This window comes from Podarcis liolepis, assembly GCF_965112155.1.
Source record: "Podarcis liolepis genome assembly, chromosome: 5".
NCBI classification, from domain to species: Eukaryota; Metazoa; Chordata; class Lepidosauria; order Squamata; family Lacertidae; genus Podarcis; species Podarcis liolepis.
This window is the reverse complement of record NC_139556.1, coordinates 69,087,576-69,105,020: the sequence shown is the minus strand read 5'-3', so window position 1 is coordinate 69,105,020 and position 17,445 is coordinate 69,087,576. Positions and strand designations below refer to the sequence as shown.

The following is a 17,445-nucleotide window of genomic DNA, read 5'->3' as shown; positions in this document are numbered from 1 at the left end:
TTGGACAGGGCTGCAAAATAGGGTAGATGAAAATGGGTAGATAAAAAGCCAAGTAATATAGTAGTACCTCTGGTTAAAAACTTAATTCGTTCTGGAGGTCCGTTCTTAACCTGAAACTGTTCTTAACCTGAGGTACCACTTTAGCTAATGGGGCCTCCCACTGCCACTGCGCCGCCAGAGCACGATTTCTGTTCTCATTCTGAAGCAAAGTTCTTAACCTGAGGTACTATTTCTGGGTTAGCGGGGTCTGTAACCTGAAGTGTCTGTAACCTGAAGTGTCTGTAACCCGAGGTACTACTGTACAGTATGTGCTTGCTGGGAGCAGGGGCAGACTTTGGTATTATGGTGCCCTGAGTAAGGACAAAATTTGGCACCTTAAATATTTCTTTGGCATCCTTTCCATTCTGCACATGCTCTCAAGTGTACTATGTCATAGTTGCAGCAACTCAAGCACCTGCCCACACCACCCTAAATCTGGTGCTGCTGGGAGGCTCAAAGAGGGCAGCAGACTAGACTGAAAGCAGACCCATTGCTGGCTTTCTGCCTGTAGCCTAACACAAGAAAGAATAACCAGCCATTGAACACGACTGATGGAGGTAAAGAAATTCAGAGGTTATTTCTCTCTGTACCCTTGAGCTTGACTCAAGAAGGGCAGGAGCACTATTTGAATAGGAAAGCTACAAAGGTATGTACTCTTAAAAGTACATAACATAAAGCTTGCTTGACATTTTTTTCCAGATTCTAACAATTGTTCTCCTCTGGTCAACCCAGGGCTAATTCTGTTATGTCTTTTAAAAAATTTTTTTTTATTGATATAGACACATGTTTCCAAGAACGTAGGTTGGTCATTTTGAATTATTATGGTGCCCTGAGGAGGAAACAAAGAGTTGGAAGTTTGCCTGCGGCATATTCATTACCAGTTAGGGCACAGAGTGTTAGAACATGTAGCTGGATCCTTTCCCCCCCCCCCCAGACCCTTTGCTCCTCCCCACCTCCTCTTCTTGCTTCTTTCTTTCCTCATCTAACCTAGTATTCCCCAGAAGAGGCCAATGTTGTGATTCGTGCACAATACTCCAGGGAAAGTCAGGAGGAGAAGGGGGCACTGCTTGCTTGCAAACACCAGCAGGGGAACAAAACAACACATTGTGCAAGGCCCAGTCTCTCAGAAAAGTTGCATTGGCTTGCGTGCCCTGAGTTTTGGTTTTTGTGCGCTGTTCTATACCCCAAAGCAGGGTTGTTGTTTGGGGAAAAAAGAGAGATTTCTTCAAGCTGTGTCTTAACTGCCCACACTGTTGTCATTTAGGAGTTTTCTTTTGACAACAATAAATAAACACATAATACAAGGAAGAAACTAATTGAAATAATTTTAGAGTGCAAAATTATTTTAATGGGATAACATCACCTAAGCAGCTATAGAATATGGTGGATATTGCACCGGTATAGTGGAAGATGTGTCTCATTCCACGGTGTATTGGAATATAAAATTGCTCTGCCCATCTGGAGATGTTTGCTCACATAAAACTATAGAGCTGGTGTTCAGTATTTTGAAATAGGAGAGGTTTGTCCATGGTTTTCAAAGAGGCCATCCTCTCTGAAAGGAAAGACTGGTTCTTAGAAGGCCTGTCCTGATGAGAAGAGAACATCCTAGGCAAATGTAAACTTCTGCCAAGTAAAAGTTGTCTTCCTGCTGCCATGTTTCCCAGCATAGAACGCTAGCTATCTAGTTACATTACTTTAGGGGAAAAGTAAGAAAATATCCTAACTGAAAGTATCATAATGGACTGTCATGTGCTCAAGGTTACCTTAAATAACAGAAAGGCAACTACACTACATGATATGACTATAGGGTATATAAAAGCATGAGAAAGTAATTTGAGTAATTAAAACACATATATAAATTTAATCACATTATACAAAATACCTGCTTGAACTAAATTTCATATAGAAAATAAACACTCTTTAGCTTTTCAAGTAGTCATCTGGAGTTTAGGGACACAGTATACTGAAGACCTTTGTACAGTCAATTCCCCAAACTGAAGATCTCATCAAAACTTTTGTTGTCCCTGAAAGGGGCAATGACAATAAAGATATTATTATTATTATTATTATTATTATTATTATTATTATTATTACTTATGAAAATGACTATTCAACCCCTGATGTATTTTGTTATCTTCAGAAAAGGCACATGTTTAAGTAATGGAAGCAGTCTTTCAACTTACGTCTTGCAGCAGATAGTTTAGAAAATGGCTAGGGCGCATGGGTTTTCTCTGTACCTTATGAATATACTGCTTCAGTTGATTTGTGATGCCTACTTTGCATTCAGTTGATCCGAATAATAATGGGAACTATAGTCATATCATGTACTGTAGTTGCCTTCCTGTTATCTAAGGCAATTTAGAGATGCTGTGTTCAAGGACTAATTTATTCACCAGTGTGCTCTATTCAACTTTTTTCTCAAGACTGTAGTTTGCAAGAATGAGTTTGCTCATCAAACTTTCAGTGAGCAAAAGAGAACAAAAAACTCTACTAGGAACATTTTTAGCTTTATTTCAGATTCATAGTACAATTTAAATTGTACTTGGAATATGAATTTCAAATACACACATTTTCATTACTGTCCAGCTCAGGTTCTCAGCTGCTGCATTCTGTTTTCTCTTGACTTTTCCTGTTGCTGAGCAAAGTATGTATCCGAACAAAAGGGATGGAAGCAAAGTTCACAGGTAGTTGAACTAAAAGGAAACCCACCCTCTCGTTAAAAAAACCTCTCAAGTCAGCCAAACAAAGCAGTCAGATTGTCCTTACAGGATATTTGGGCAAGTTTTTAGACCCAGACACAAACATATGTTATCTGTGGTGAGTTTGCAGTGATTATTTCTAGCCTACGAGTCAGCATGGGAAATTCTCTTATGCTGATTCAGACAATTTGTCCATCCAGCTCAACATAATGTGCTGGGGTTGGCAAACTTCAGGCTTGCTGAAACTACCTTGTTTTTCACTAGATCTACTGATCAGAGTCAGGAGCAAAAGACATATTTTAAGAATGAAAAAACAGGGCTCCTCTGAACATATTTTGAGTCTAGTAATTTATTTCCAGTAGCAGAACTGAATTGAGCTCACAAGCCTTTTGCACAAAAGTCAGCTTTGGAATAGCTTACTTCATTTTAGTAGCCTAATCTAGGTGGAACAGGTCATTTGGCTGTGGGTATTGTTAAAAACATTGAGAGCCCTTGCCGGTTGATTACAATTCACCCAGAGATCTAAAAGTGATCCAGATCTACATTCTGTTCATCTCTGTCTACATTGACTGGCAATGGCTCTCCAGGCCTTTGGGCAGGAGTCTTCTCTCTGCCTGGAAATGCCCAGAAATTAGCCTTTACATTCTTTTTTAAAAAATTGTTTTCATTTAGTTTTATAAATGTAAATTTATAACAATACCAAATGCACAGCTGTATATAGAGGTTTCTCTGAAATTTCCCACCATGGGTCTTATTGTTAACATTTTCAACTGCATATTATTTAATAATCTATATTTTGCATCTGTCCCTATTGTCCAAAGTGTTTGTTACATTACAAGTGATATTAAAATCCTGCTAATGTTTTCATCTGCTTACAGTGGTCTCCTAAATAAATTATAATTTCCCCCCCCCATTCTTTCCTGAAGTTTTCGTCTTATTTATTTCTGAGCTTTCTGGTCAGTTTTGCCATTTTAGCATAGTCCAACAGCTTGGTTTGCCATTCATCTCTGGTAGGGACTCTTTCTTCTTTCCATCTCTGGTCTAGTAGCATCCGTGCAGCTGTTGTCACATACATAAAAAGTCTTTTCTGCTCCTTTGGCATATTGGTATTTATAATTCCTAATAAAAAAGGCTTCTGGTTTCTTAGCAAAAGTTATTTTAAACATTTTTTTCCATTCATTATATATCATTTCCCAGAAAGCTTTTATTGACCTTTTACATTCAAAGCACCTCAGAAACATAATCTGGAAGAGATGAGGAAAAGTCTTTCTATGAGGTAAGGTTGGAAGAAGTGGGTACATTTAGCCATAATTTACAGGAGGGTAGATTGTAGTCTAACATTAAGAGAAATGTTTCAGAGGTAACAACTGAGGCAATTACTTAAGGAGATTGGAAGATTCTCTATCACGGAGTCTGCAACAAGGGCCGGGCAGTCATCTGTTGAAGACACCCTCACTCTTCATCAAGGAGAGTTTTGGATTACAGTGGTACCTCTGGATGCGAACTGGATCCGTTCTGGAGCTCCGTTCACATCCTGAAGCAAATGCAACCCGCGTCTGCGTGGGTCACGATTCGCCGCTTCCACGCATGCACATGACGTCATTTTGGGCGTCTGCACATGCGCGAGTGGCGAAACCTGGAAGTAACATGTTCCGTTACTTCCGGGTTGCCGCAGAGCACAACCCGAAAATGCTCAACCTGAAGCTACTTCAACCCAAGGTATGACTATACTAGATAGCCTACTGAGAGCCTCAGCATATGATTCACCAATACTGAATCTATTCACATTACTGAGCTTTACAAGTTGGCTCAAAGGGAAGTATTTATCTAGTAAGTAAAGGTAAAGGGACCCCTGACTGTTATGTCCAGTCGCGGCCGACTCTGGGGTTGCGGCGCTCATCTTGCTTTATTGGCCGACGGAGCCAGCGTACAGCTCCCGGGTCATGTGGCCAGCATGACTAAGCCACTTCTGGCGAACCAGAGCAGCGCACGGAAATGCCGTTTACCTTCCCGCCGGAGCGGTACTTATTTATCTACTTGCACTTTGACGTGCTTTCGAACTGCTAGGCTGGCAGGAGCAGGGACCGAGCAACGGGAGCTCACCCCGTCGCGGGGATTCAAACCGCCAACCTTCTGATCGGAAAGCCCTAGGCTCAATGGTTTAACCCACAGCACCACCCGCATTATATATCTGGTAAACTACTAGTATTTCCATGTTCTTTCTCCACTCAGAGCTATAAAGTCTTGCTGCAGTAGAGAACTTCATAAATGCACATGGTAACCTATGAACCACTCATGCTTAGCACTTTTGCCCTCAGCAGTATGGGGAGTTAGAAAAGAGCAGCACTGGAACTGGGAGCACAAACAACTTTCTATTTGTGCCAGTGGGTTGTGCCTTCAGTTGCAGCAGCCTTAATGATGGCTGACCATTTATGATTTATGGTGCTTTTAGTTTCATTCCATGCTCATGCTTTATAATCTATAATAAACATAAGATGAATGCAGTACTCATATAATCATAGAATTGGAAGGGACCCCGAGGGTCATACTCAAAATGCATCAGAGAAATTAAAGGAGGCTGCTAGTCATGAGGGCTATTAACTTCAGTATCAGAAAACCAGCTGCTGGGGGTGACAAGAAGGAGAGTGTGACTGCATCCATATCCTTCTTATGGGCTTCCCATAGGTGTCTGGTTGGCTATTTGGAGAGCATAATGCTGTGCTAGCACTGGTCTCATCCAGCAGGACTCCTCTTGTGTTCAGAGACATGTGGTGATACAGTGGTACCTCGGGTTAAGTACAGTACTTAATTCATTCCGGAGGTCCGTTCTTAACCTGAAACTGTTCTTAACCTGAAGCACCACTTTAGCTAATGGGGCCTCCCGTTGCTGCCGTGCCGCCGGAGCACAATTTCTGTTCTCACCCTGAAGCAAATTTCTTAACCTGAAGCACTATTTCTGGGTTAGCAGAGTCTGTAACCTGAAGCGTATGTAACCTGAAGCGTATGTAACCCGAGGTACCACTGTACAGTTCAGGCACCTATGGCAGAAGCTTTAACAATTGTCCAGTTTTCAGTGTTCACCTGGTGCTAAACTATCAACAGTACTTGCTCAGTGGCTGACTTAACATGATTGCTTTTCTCTCGAGCAATTACAAACTGCTTAGAAGCAATAATCCTTATACACCCAGTAAATCACTGTGGTCTGCAGGAACATTTCTTCGGCAACCTCTTTCTTGTCTCTGCCAGGCTTAGGCAGAGCAATGGCAGCAGCTCCACTGCTGAACAAAGCTTTACTCTGACTTAGCCAGCTTGCTTTACTCCAGTTTCTCTTAGATGTTTATTGTGAATTATGTACTTGTAGTAACTGATAGTGAATGTGTGCAATGGGTCTGATCAGACATTGAGATTCATTTCTCCTTACTCAGAAGCTCACTCTTTTTTGCTCGTTCATCCCTGATTAGCCAACTAGGGCAGTAAATGTTTAGAAATGAAAATATGTAGTTATGAAAATCAGGTGTGACAGGCAGTGGAAAACATTGGAGGATCCTGTGATAGATGGAAGTAGTGTGAAATACTATGCATATCAGATAAACTGTAGTCAAACAAAATTGATACTTTGCATTAAAATGCAAGGCACGAAAGAGCTAACAACTTCACTGGCTTTACAAAGGCAACTGAAACAAAGTGGAATGCCATGGTCATTTACATTCTCACAGTGTTGCAAATAATGGCAGTCCTTCTCACAGTGTTGCTCATAATGGCCTTTGCTGCTTAAGCACAGTTTCCATCAACAATACTTAGTCGGACTATTTCAGAAGAAATAGCTTTTATTTTTTTAACAAGGTGTCTTTCCAAAATATGCCTTATTAATTTGTACAACATCAACTTCTCAAGAATATAGTTTTTAGAGAAGACTGAAGCCTTTGATGCTCAAAGTTGTATTTGCATGGTAGAAGGTGAAATTAGAGTTGAGCAGGTGGGAAAGAGGATGGGAATTTATGAAGGGTGCAAAGAAAGGCAATGGGAAATGAGCTTGTTTTGCAACCCCATGGCACTCTGTGGCTGTACTCATCCTCACGTGTTACTTTTCTAGGGGGAAGCAGAATCTGGTATGGGTGTCATGTGTTTCTTTCTGGAAAGAAATCCAAACTAAGCCACTATTGCTATAGCAATAAAGGCTTGAACCTTTCCATCCATCATGGGTCCTTATTGGCTTTGGGAACCAGTGAAAATAGACTTTGTCTGATAACACTGCTCTTCCTTCCCTCAAGTTACAGAAAGACATAGCAATTTAAAGCAGCCTGCCCGAGACAGCAGATTCCAGGGGAAGTTCCCTTTTCTGCCTTCTTCTCATCTATTCAAAATGAGCTCCAATTCAGAGCAGCAGGGTACAAGGAGTTTCTCACACCAGCCGTGGGGGAAACTGGGACCCTCCAGATGTCTTTATTGTCCAGCTCCCAGACATCATGGCCAATGTCAGGAATGAGAGGAGTTACAGTCCAAACACTGAATGTATGCCAGGTTAAGGAAGACTGCTCTGCAGACACGCACACACACAGTTCTACAGAGTGTATCGCAGAACTTGTCAGGCACACATAGAATCATAGAGTTGGAATAGACCACAAGGGCCATCGAGTCCAACCCCCTGCCAAGCAGGAAACACCATCAGAGCACTCCTGACATATGGTTATCAAGCCTCTGCTTAAAGACCTCCAAAGTAGGAGACTCCACCACACTCCTTGGCAGCAAATTCCACTGTCAAACAGCTCTTACTGTCAGGAAGTTCTTCCTAATGTTTAGGTGGAATCTTCTTTCTTGTAGTTTGGATCCATTGCTCCGTGTCCGCTTCTCTGGAGCAGCAGAAAACAACCTTTCTCCCTCCTCTATGTGACATCCTTTTATATATTTGAACATGGCTATCATATCACCCCTTAACCTCATCTTCTCCAGGCTAAACATGCCCAGCTCCCTTAGCCGTTCCTCATAAGGCATCATTTCCAGGCCTTTGACCATTTTGGCTGCCCTCCTCTGGACACGTTCCAGTTTGTCAGTGTCCTACTTGAACTGTGGTGCCCAGAACTGGACACAGTACTCCAGGTGAGGTCTGACCAGAGCAGAATACAGTGGCACTATTACTTCCCTTGATCTAGATGCTATACTCCTATTGATGCAGCCCAGAATTGCATTGGCTTTTTTAGCTGCCTCATCACACTGTTGGCTCATGTCAAGTTTGTGGTCAACCAAGACTCCTAGATCCTTTTCACATGTACTGCTCTCAAGCCAGGTGTCACCCATCTTGTATTTGTGCCTCTCATTTTTTTTGCCCAAGTGCAATACTTTACATTTCTCCCTGTTAAAGTTCATCTTGTTTGTTTTGGCCCAGTTCTCTAATCTGTCAAGGTCGTTTTGAAGTGTGATCCTGTCCTCTGGGGTGTTAGCCACCCCTCCCAGTTTGGTGTCATCTGCAAATTTGATCAGGATGCCCTTGAGTCCATCATCCAAGTCGTTGATAAAGATGTTGAATAAGACTGGGCCCAAGACAGAACCCTGTGGCACCCCACTAGTCACTCTTCTCCAGGATGAAGAGGAACCATTGATGAGCACCCTTTGGGTTCGGTCAGTCAGCCAGTTACAAATCCACTGAGTGGTAGCATAGTCAAGACCGCATTTTACCAGTTTCTTTACAAGAATATCATGGGGCACCTTGCTGAAATCAAGGTAGGCTACATCCACTGCATTCCCTTCATCTATCAGGCTTGTAATTCTGTCAAAAAACGAGATCAGGTTAGTCTGACATGACTTATTTTTCAGAAATCCATGCTGACTATTGGTGATCACAGCATTCCTTTCTAGGTGCTCACAGACTGTTTTCTTAATGATCTGCTCCAGAATCTTCCCTGGTATTGATGTCAGACTGACTGGGCGATAATTATTTGGGTCCTCTCTTTTCCCCTTTTTGAAAATAGGGACAACATTTGCCCTCCTCCAGTCTGCCGGGACTTCGCCTGTTCTCCAGGAATTCTCAAAGATGACTGCCAGTGGTTCTGAGATCACATCTGCCAGTTCTTTTAATACTCTTGGATGCAGTTCATCTGGCCCTGGAGACTTGAATACATCTAAACTAGCCAAGTATTCTTGTACTATCTCCTTAGTTATTCTGGGCTGTGTTTCCTCTGCTGAATCATTTGCTCCAAATTCTTCAGGTCGGGCATTGTTTTCTTTATCGGAGAAGACTGAGGCAAAGAAGGCATTGAGGAGTTCAGCCCTTTCTGTGTCCCCTGTTTGCATTTCACCATCTTCTCCTCTGAGTGACCCCACTGTTTCTTTGTTCTTCTTTTTGCTATGGACATACCCATAAAAGCCTTTTTGGTTGCTTTTAACCTCTCTAGTAACCCTGAGTTCATTCTATGCTTTAGCTTTTCTGACTTTGTGTCTACATGTGCTGGCTATTTGTTTGAATTCCTCTTTGGTGGTTTCTCCCCTTTTCCATTTTTTGTACACATCCTTTTTAAATCTTAACTCAGTTAAAAGTTCTTTAGATAGCCACCCTGGCTTCTTTAGGCACTTTCCATGTTTCCGTCTCATTGGTATTGCCTGAAGTTGTGCTTGCAGTTTTCTAGTTGAAAAGAAAGCTTTGCATTTTCCACCCAAGCTTGGTGCTTTAAATATCTTACACAGACTTAAAGTAATTTAATTTCTGGCTACTTCCAAGCACAACTGCTGTTCAGGAGTCTTCCCCCACCCCCCATCATCACATAGAGCTCTATATTCTGAAAGAAGACCCCTTCTGTCTGATCATGTGAATGAATTAGTTGACATACATATTGTGGTCTAAACCACTAAGCCTCTTGGGCTTGCCGATCGGAAGGTTGATGGTTTGAATCCATGCAACGGGATGAGCTCCCATTGCTCGGTCCCAGCTCCTGCCAGCCTAGCAGTTTGAAAGCACACCAGTGCAAGTAGATAAATAGGTACCGCTGTGGTGGGAAGGTAAACGGTGTTTCCGTCTGTTCTGGCACTCGTCATGGTGTGCCGCCATGCCAGAAGCTGTTTAGTCATGCTGGCCACATGACCTGGAAAACTGTGGACAAATGCCAGCTCCCTTGGCCTGAAGCGAGATGAGCGCCACACCCCATAGTAGCCTTTGGCTGGAGTCAACAGAAGATTTAAGCCACTTGCAAATTTGAGCCATGCACCAGAAAACTTGCATATTGCAAGTTTTAGTGCCTTGTGCCATGTAAGGAGTCCTACAATATTCATTTACAACTTAGCTTCCAATGCACCCACACTTTCCCTTGGCCTTTTAGTTCACACCAAACTGGTTTATAGAGGCACATAAAACTGGCTGCATCTGTTACTAAGGGATGAATCAGACAATCTGCTTGCCAGTAGCTGAAGGCAGGGAAAGTAGCCATTAGGAGCTTGGCAGTTCTGTGTGTCTCATTTAATCCATGTTCTGCCTTTCAATTAAGGAGCTCAGACCAGTGCATTAGCCTTACATCAATGTGACAATGGTAGGCTAGACCAAAAAACAATAATTTGCACAATGAGAACAAAGCTGGGATTTCTCAAATCTCGGCCCCACACAGGCTAGTTGCTAGATCATGGGTTGTCTGTTAGCCCTTAGTAGAGCCAGTTAGGAGGTTAATAAATATCCACACAGAAACACACATTAATATAATAAAAGAAAAAAAGGTGAGATAATGGGTTGATTATTTACATTCAGTTTTAAAATGAAAATTTTAAGCAATCTTCATTTGGAACGCCCCCTGTCCCCCACCCCCAATAGACAACACTGATAGAATTGTGGAACATCAATAATTTTACAGAGCTTCTTTTAAAAGGTGTGTGTATAATGTAAGGGATAGCATAATACTTCTACCTTGGCAATTAGCTGTAATGGAACAAATTGCTGAGTACTAATGACCTACATTTGGAACAGAACTATCCTCTGTGGGGTGAAGTAAGCTCAACAGTCCAGGTACATTTACTGGAAAATACTGCATCACTAAAGGTACTGTAATTGCTTTTGAAACACAGTGCATTGGAAAGAATCTCCCAGCCTGAGACGGGGAGGGGGGTGGAATCTAAAACTGAACTTGGCAGTAGATTTCTGACAAAGTCAATAATCCAGAAAGACATTAAATAGGTGTTCTGGGAGATCTTCTCTGAGTAAACAGGGAGTATTTGCTGCTAAAACCATCAGAAAATACCTCCTGGTAAAATACTGTTTTACTGTATATCGATTATACTTTTTATTATTATAAAAAAGTGATGTTTTGAAGGATGTAGCCCATGTATACTCACTGGATCTTTAACAGTCTGTGGCTAGAATCCAAAGCACTGTGAAGTTCAGAGCTACTCACTGCTTTGCATCCCCAAATGTGTACCAAGCACTCTGACAAGGAAGAAGAGGAGGTGAATCATACATGCAATGTCTTAAATACTTTGAAATCGGGCGTCTAGAAAAAAAGCTTGCAGAACTCGACTTGCACAATGGAGCTTTCTGGCTCCCCCTCCCCATAATTGCAGACACACACCCCGCACCCCAAGAATATGATTATTACACAATTTGTACTGCTCTGATAACCAGGGAGTAGTTAGGAAGGAACCACATCCCCAAACAAACAATTTACCGTATTTTTCGCTCTATAACACGCACCAGACCATAACACGCATGTAGTTTTTAGAGGAGGAAAACAAGAAAAAAAAATATTCTAAACGAAATAGTGGATATATGATTTTTGTGGTTCATGCTGTGGCCACAGACATGTGATCTGACAGTGAGTTTGGAGTAGCCCAATGCAAAAATCCTGAGGATCCATGTGGATCCATGCTTTGTAACCACGGAGGAGGGAAGGAAGGGGAACCATGGATCCTCTGCTCACGACTGCAGCAGACACCCCCCCCCCCAGCCACCCGCAGGCATTCGCTCCATAACACGCACAGACATTTCCCCTTACTTTCTAGGAGGAAAAAAGTGAGTGTTATGGTGCAAAAAATACGGTAGTTTGTGATGCTAGTTGCACTAGAAGCCCCACTGGAAACAATGGGACATATTTCTGAGTTGACATTGCACTGATTGACTCCCTATAGAAATAAAAGAAACACTCTTTTACTTTCTGAGCTCCACCTTTAATAGACAGATGAGTAAATCTATTGTGGCTTGGCCCAACAGAGCATATTTCATTGAAAACACTGTTTTTCAGGAAACTGAGCAGCCTTTAAATTTTGAGCAATTATGAATACCATACTTCAGACCTGGTCCGGCAAGAACACGGAAGTGCCTCTCAAGTACAGAATTAGCACTACTTTGCTATAATGGGGTGGGGTGGAGGGTTTGGAGGAATCTAGCCACTCTGAAATTGCATCAGCCAGGCTATTTTATTGGCAGGCTACTAAAGAGCCTTAAGGATGCTCCATGCAGGCATTGCTTATATGTTAATATGCCATCAGTTTGGTCTCCTTTGCAGGATAAGAAGGAAAGCTAGTGCCCCAGGGCAGGTATTGTTAACAAAGCTATTGTACTACCAACCTTACTGTATGCTTGTGAAACTTGGACCACTTATAAACGCCATCTCCAACTCCTTGAAAGATTCTATCAACGGTATCTCTGAAAAGTTTTACACTTGGGAAGACAGACGAACAAATGTCAGTGTACTGGAAGAAGCAAAGATGTGTTGAAGCAATGATTCTTCAATATCCACTTCGTTGGACTGGTCATGTTGTACAGATGCCTGATGATCGTCTTCCAAAGCAACTACTGTACTCTATTCCGAACTTAAAAATGGAAAGTGTAATGCCGGTGGTCAACAAAAAAGGTTTGAAAACTCTTGCAAGGCAAATCTTAAAAAATCTATTATAAACACTGACAAATGGGAAACACTTGCCTGCAAGTGCTCCAGTTGGAGAACAGCCTTTACCAAAGGTGTCATGGACTTTGAAGATGCTCGAACGGGAGAAACATGCTAAGAGGAAGGCTCGCTTGGCAAATGCACATCATGATCAACTCCCACCTGGAAACCTATGTCCCCACTGTGGAAGGACATGTGGATCCAGAATTGGCCTCCACAGTCACTTACGGACTCAGTTAAGACTGTGTTCATGGAAGACAATCATACTCAGCTACGAGTGATCGCCAGAGAAGAAGAAGATTGTCATGTGTACAGGACATAGCTTAAGGAATATGATTTCATCAAGCAGCATGGCAATAGGGGGCCCATTTAGCTACACTGGTCAAAGAGGTGTAGATGCAACAAGTCTGCACCCAAAAAATGTAAAGTGTTCTCATTATTGCCCTGGTCATTTTATAGGAATTGAAAAACTACTACACATAGAGGAAGCATTGCTATATTTTTTCAGTACTGGAATACTCTTTCAAACCTTTGTTTAAAAATGAATAATAACCTTGGGCTTTAAGGAGCACATTGTTCCATTGCTTTAGTTCCAACCTGTCCGTAATCCTGTTCTTTGCCATTCAGTTACTGCCGGAGAAGAACTGTGAGCAACATTTATTTATCATGGGATGGGTGTATTTAGAACCAAAATAAAACTGCCGAGCTCCCTTGTTATTTTTGTAATTGCTAGAACATGTAATGCCAATATAATGTTGTTCCATTTATAGTACTGAAGTGTTTTTATATAGTGTTGTATTTGCTATCATGTTGCTGTTATTCCTGTTCTTAAGAAATTGGCCTTGCAATTGTTGAGTTTAATTGCTGCTATTTGTCATAAGCTGCTCACTGTTTCTTGCAGAAGGATTCTGCAAAATCCACAGATTCTGATGATCCACTGTACCTAGCTGAATCAATTTTAGCTGAAAATCACTTCACTTGAATATTTAGTTCCACCACAGAACCTGTGTTCTGACTTCATTATTCTCCTACTTCCCCTTTCTTGCCCCCAGTTCCTTCCTCTGTGGATCCCCTGCTTGCTGAAGCAGAGATTTTTGCTCCACTTTCTCATAAGCAGGGATGTGTACCAAGCTTGCATTTTTTTGAAATTGCTTACAAAATATCACGTCACTCACAATTTCATGTCCCCATCAAAGCAAATGCACATTAAATGGGATTCTGGGTTTGGAGTATTACAATGCCCTGGACCATATTATTTTTAAAATAAATGTATTCATAAACTCTGTTATTTTAGCTTTAGTTTATGGACACAGAATTAATCTGGACCTCCACGGACAGCTGTGAGTCCAAAATGACCCCAAGGCTGTGTACCTGGTCCTTCAGGACCACAGTTATCCCATTCAGAATCAGGGAGTCCCCCAAACCTGCCCATCCCCTGTCCCCCATAAATAGTACTTCTGTCTTTTCAGGATTCAACCTTAATCTGTTAAGTGCCAACCATCCTCCAACCACCTCCAGACACTCACACAGGATGTTCACTGCCCTCACTGGTTCCAATTTAAACAAGAGGTAGTGCTGGGTATCATCTGCATACTACTGAAAACCCAGCCCTTTGGGTTTTCTCTCCCAGCAGCTTCAGATAGATGTTGACAAGCATGGGGAAGAGAATGGAGCCCTGAGGTACTCGACTGGTGAGCACCTAGCAGTCCGAACACTCACCCCCTCCACCACTATTTTCTGGACATGTCGCAGGATGAAGGAGCGGAACCATTGCATAACAGTGCCCCAACTCCCAACCCGCTCCCCCCAATGGTCCAGAAGGATACCATGATCTATGGTATCAAAAACCATTGAGAGATCCAGCAGAACCAGGAAACAGCTTTCACCTCTATCCCTAGCCTGGGGAAGATCATCAACCAGCAAGACCAAGGCAGTTTCAGTCCCATAATGGGGTCTGAATCCCAGTTGGAAGGGATCCAAATGGTCCACATCCTCCAGATGTGCTTCGAGTTGTCCCTCAACCACCTGCTCAATCATTTACCTTATCTTCTCATATTTATGTGTGTTTTATTTTGGTTGCTTGGACCGCTAGTTTATTATCCCTTCAGTCTCACAGTTTATGGACCCCACCTCCTCTTGCATGCATGTCATTCCTGTTTTGAACAGTTTTGTTACCCTGTTTGAGTTGACAGTCGTCAACGACTGGTACATCATCATGGAAGGGGTGACATCAGAGACTTCGCACTGGAGCCGCCTCTATTTCATGATTTTCTATATTGTGACCATGGTGGTGGTGACAATAATTGTAGCCTTTATATTGGAGGCTTTCGTGTTCCGTATCAACTATAACCAGAAGAACCAAGATTCAGGAGGTTGTTATTCCTGTGCTGATTGAGTTGTTGCTAGATTTTTCCTGATCAAAGTAGTCCATGCTAATACTTTCACAGAGTTAATTCCCCCTCCCCAATCCATATATTTTGCAGAGTTATTTTCCATTGCAGCAACGAATGTGCATCCTTGGATTCTGTGTGGTCGACAAACATCATCTCTGTCTTGGTAAAGACCTGTGGGAGTTACTGGGTCAATCTGCCAGGACATGCTATTTGCACAGTTCAAAGATGCCAAGCGACTCTCAGAACACGCACAAGTGAAATACGGGTCTACTGAGGAAGCTCATCAACAATTTACAATGAAATAGGCAGCTTCTCAAACTTTTCATTTTCAAAGCTAGCCAGTTTTTGCCACTGCATTCATTGCCATTTTCCAAAAGCATAAAGAGCCTAGCAAAGTTGGAGCCCTGCTTGTGCAGACAAATGCCACCAGATACAATTAATTGCCACATTAAGTGTCACTGCTCTCCACTCTGCATTCAGCATAATCCTATTACCCCAGCGAGCACTTCACTTACCCCAAATGGTATGACGGGGCATGAGATTATTACTGCAACTAAGAGTAAAGGTAGCAGGTCCTCCTACTGATTTCAGCATCAAGAATATACCATGGTCAATAGTAACAAAAGCTGCTGAGAAATCCAGTAAGAGTAGCAACCTCCGCTTTACTTAAAATCAAGCCGAAAACATTTTATCTCCCTATTTAGCATCACCTCTTTCTTCCGCCTACTTGTCTCCCTGTTGAATTATAGATTGTAAGATTCTCATGGGAGGGACCAATTTTTCTTACTGTCATTCCATACAGAACCTTGCATGATGGTGACACACGTGAAGCAGTGTTCAAAATTCCCCAGGAATTTTGCAACTGGTGCAGGTCCAGTTGTGACCATGTGGAGATCTCTGGATGCCAGGTTGGCAACATCTGCATCTGGCTGGCCCCTCCAGCTTTCTTGGGCAGGTAAGCAGAAGAGTTTATTTACTGAATTTATATCCCACCTTTTTCTCCAAGGAGTACATGGTTCACCTCCCTCCTCAGTTAATTCGTACAACCCTGTGAGGTAGGTTAAGAGGCTCTGACTGGCGCAAGGTCACCCAGTGAGCATCATGGCTGAGTGGGGATTTGAACCCTGATCTCCCAGGTCCTAGTCCAACACTCTAACCACTACACCACACTGGCTTCCTCCAGGACTTCTGCTATGGGGCAGCTATATAAATCAAATAGGTAAATAAATATGGGGAAAGCAAAATGTCACTTAGAGAAGGATCCAAAATATTTTCTCAAAGCTTGAATTTGTTTTATTCTGGATTCAAAGAATCATAGAACTATAGAGTTAGAAGGGGCTGCATGGATTTTTTTTTTTATGTTTTCAGTTTTCATGTTCTGTAAAGTGCTTTGAGATTTTTTCATTTAAAATATAAAGTGGTATAGAAATGAAATTAATGATGGTGACGACGACGATGACAATAAATCCCATTGGTATCTAGACATTCCATTGTGGCAACTGTAACCTAGGTTTAAGGTGCCATTTCGTGGTTAGCTTATATATCTGAGTTTCTAACACTGATGTGGAGAATCTGTGGGCCTTCAAGTGGCCTGCTTAGGTGTGGCCTGCTTAGGTGTCTAAGCTGTCTCAATTAATTCTTCCTGCTCCAAACTTTTCTGCCTCCCTGCTGAATTCATGCTCATCCATCCTCCCAGTATCAATAACACTCCCTCCCACTCATTATACTGTATTAATAATATTCCACATCCAAGACATTGCTTTTAGATTTGTAAAACTCTTGATTTAGCCAACAGTGAAGTATCACTCTTCAAGGGGAAAACAAAGACTTCCACATTGGATGGCACTTCTAAAAGGCTGCCTAGCCAAAGGAAGGAGAGTTGTGGGGGCAGGAAAAAATATGAGAATATAAAACAAATGAGATCACCAAAAGAAGCATATTTCTGTTTCAAGGAGGAAGTTGGAAGAAGGCCAAAATCACTGCTGGCAGTGAGAAGTGGGAATCACGTCTTGGTATACCACGTCTGGAGCTATAAATAACAACAAGTCACTATTTCCTGAAAACAATGCATCTCGGAAGAGCTTCCATTTTCATAAGCTATTTTGCTTATTTAAAATGTTTTTACACATTTTAATTAAATGTTTTCAAAAAAAGAAAGCTTTTATGTGTCTCTTGACACGAAATTGTTGATGCATCTTGGAAATTAGATCTGAGCTTCTAACTGCAAAAAAACATCTCAAGACATGGAAATGTGGTACTCTAACAAAGTATTTAAACTCAGATACTATTTTCTTGTGTGGTGGTGATTTTAGTGCTTTCATTTTAATATATTCACATTTTATTTTTATTATGATTATGTATTACCTGCCCTTTGCCCTAAAGTCCCAGGGTATGTTGCAACCCTAAAAACACAAAATATTAAGAACAGTTCAAAACAGTAGTGATGTTGATATATTTGCT

General features: G+C 41.9%; 1 protein-coding gene and 1 long non-coding RNA gene across 2 annotated transcripts in view; one reads left to right on the top strand and one right to left on the bottom strand.

The window, feature by feature from the left end:
* Positions 1–17,445, bottom strand: part of ST6GAL1 (ST6 beta-galactoside alpha-2,6-sialyltransferase 1) — a 108,016-nt gene that overhangs the window by 77,729 nt on the left and 12,842 nt on the right. The window lies entirely within an intron of this gene.
* The window catches only part of LOC310708386, a 51,500-nt gene that overhangs the window by 32,981 nt on the left and 1,074 nt on the right, over positions 1–17,445 (top strand). Inside the window, exon 3 of the long non-coding RNA XR_014526983.1 lies at positions 15,788–15,940. This is a non-coding gene — a long non-coding RNA (uncharacterized lncRNA). The remainder of the gene's footprint in view (positions 1–15,787; positions 15,941–17,445) is intronic.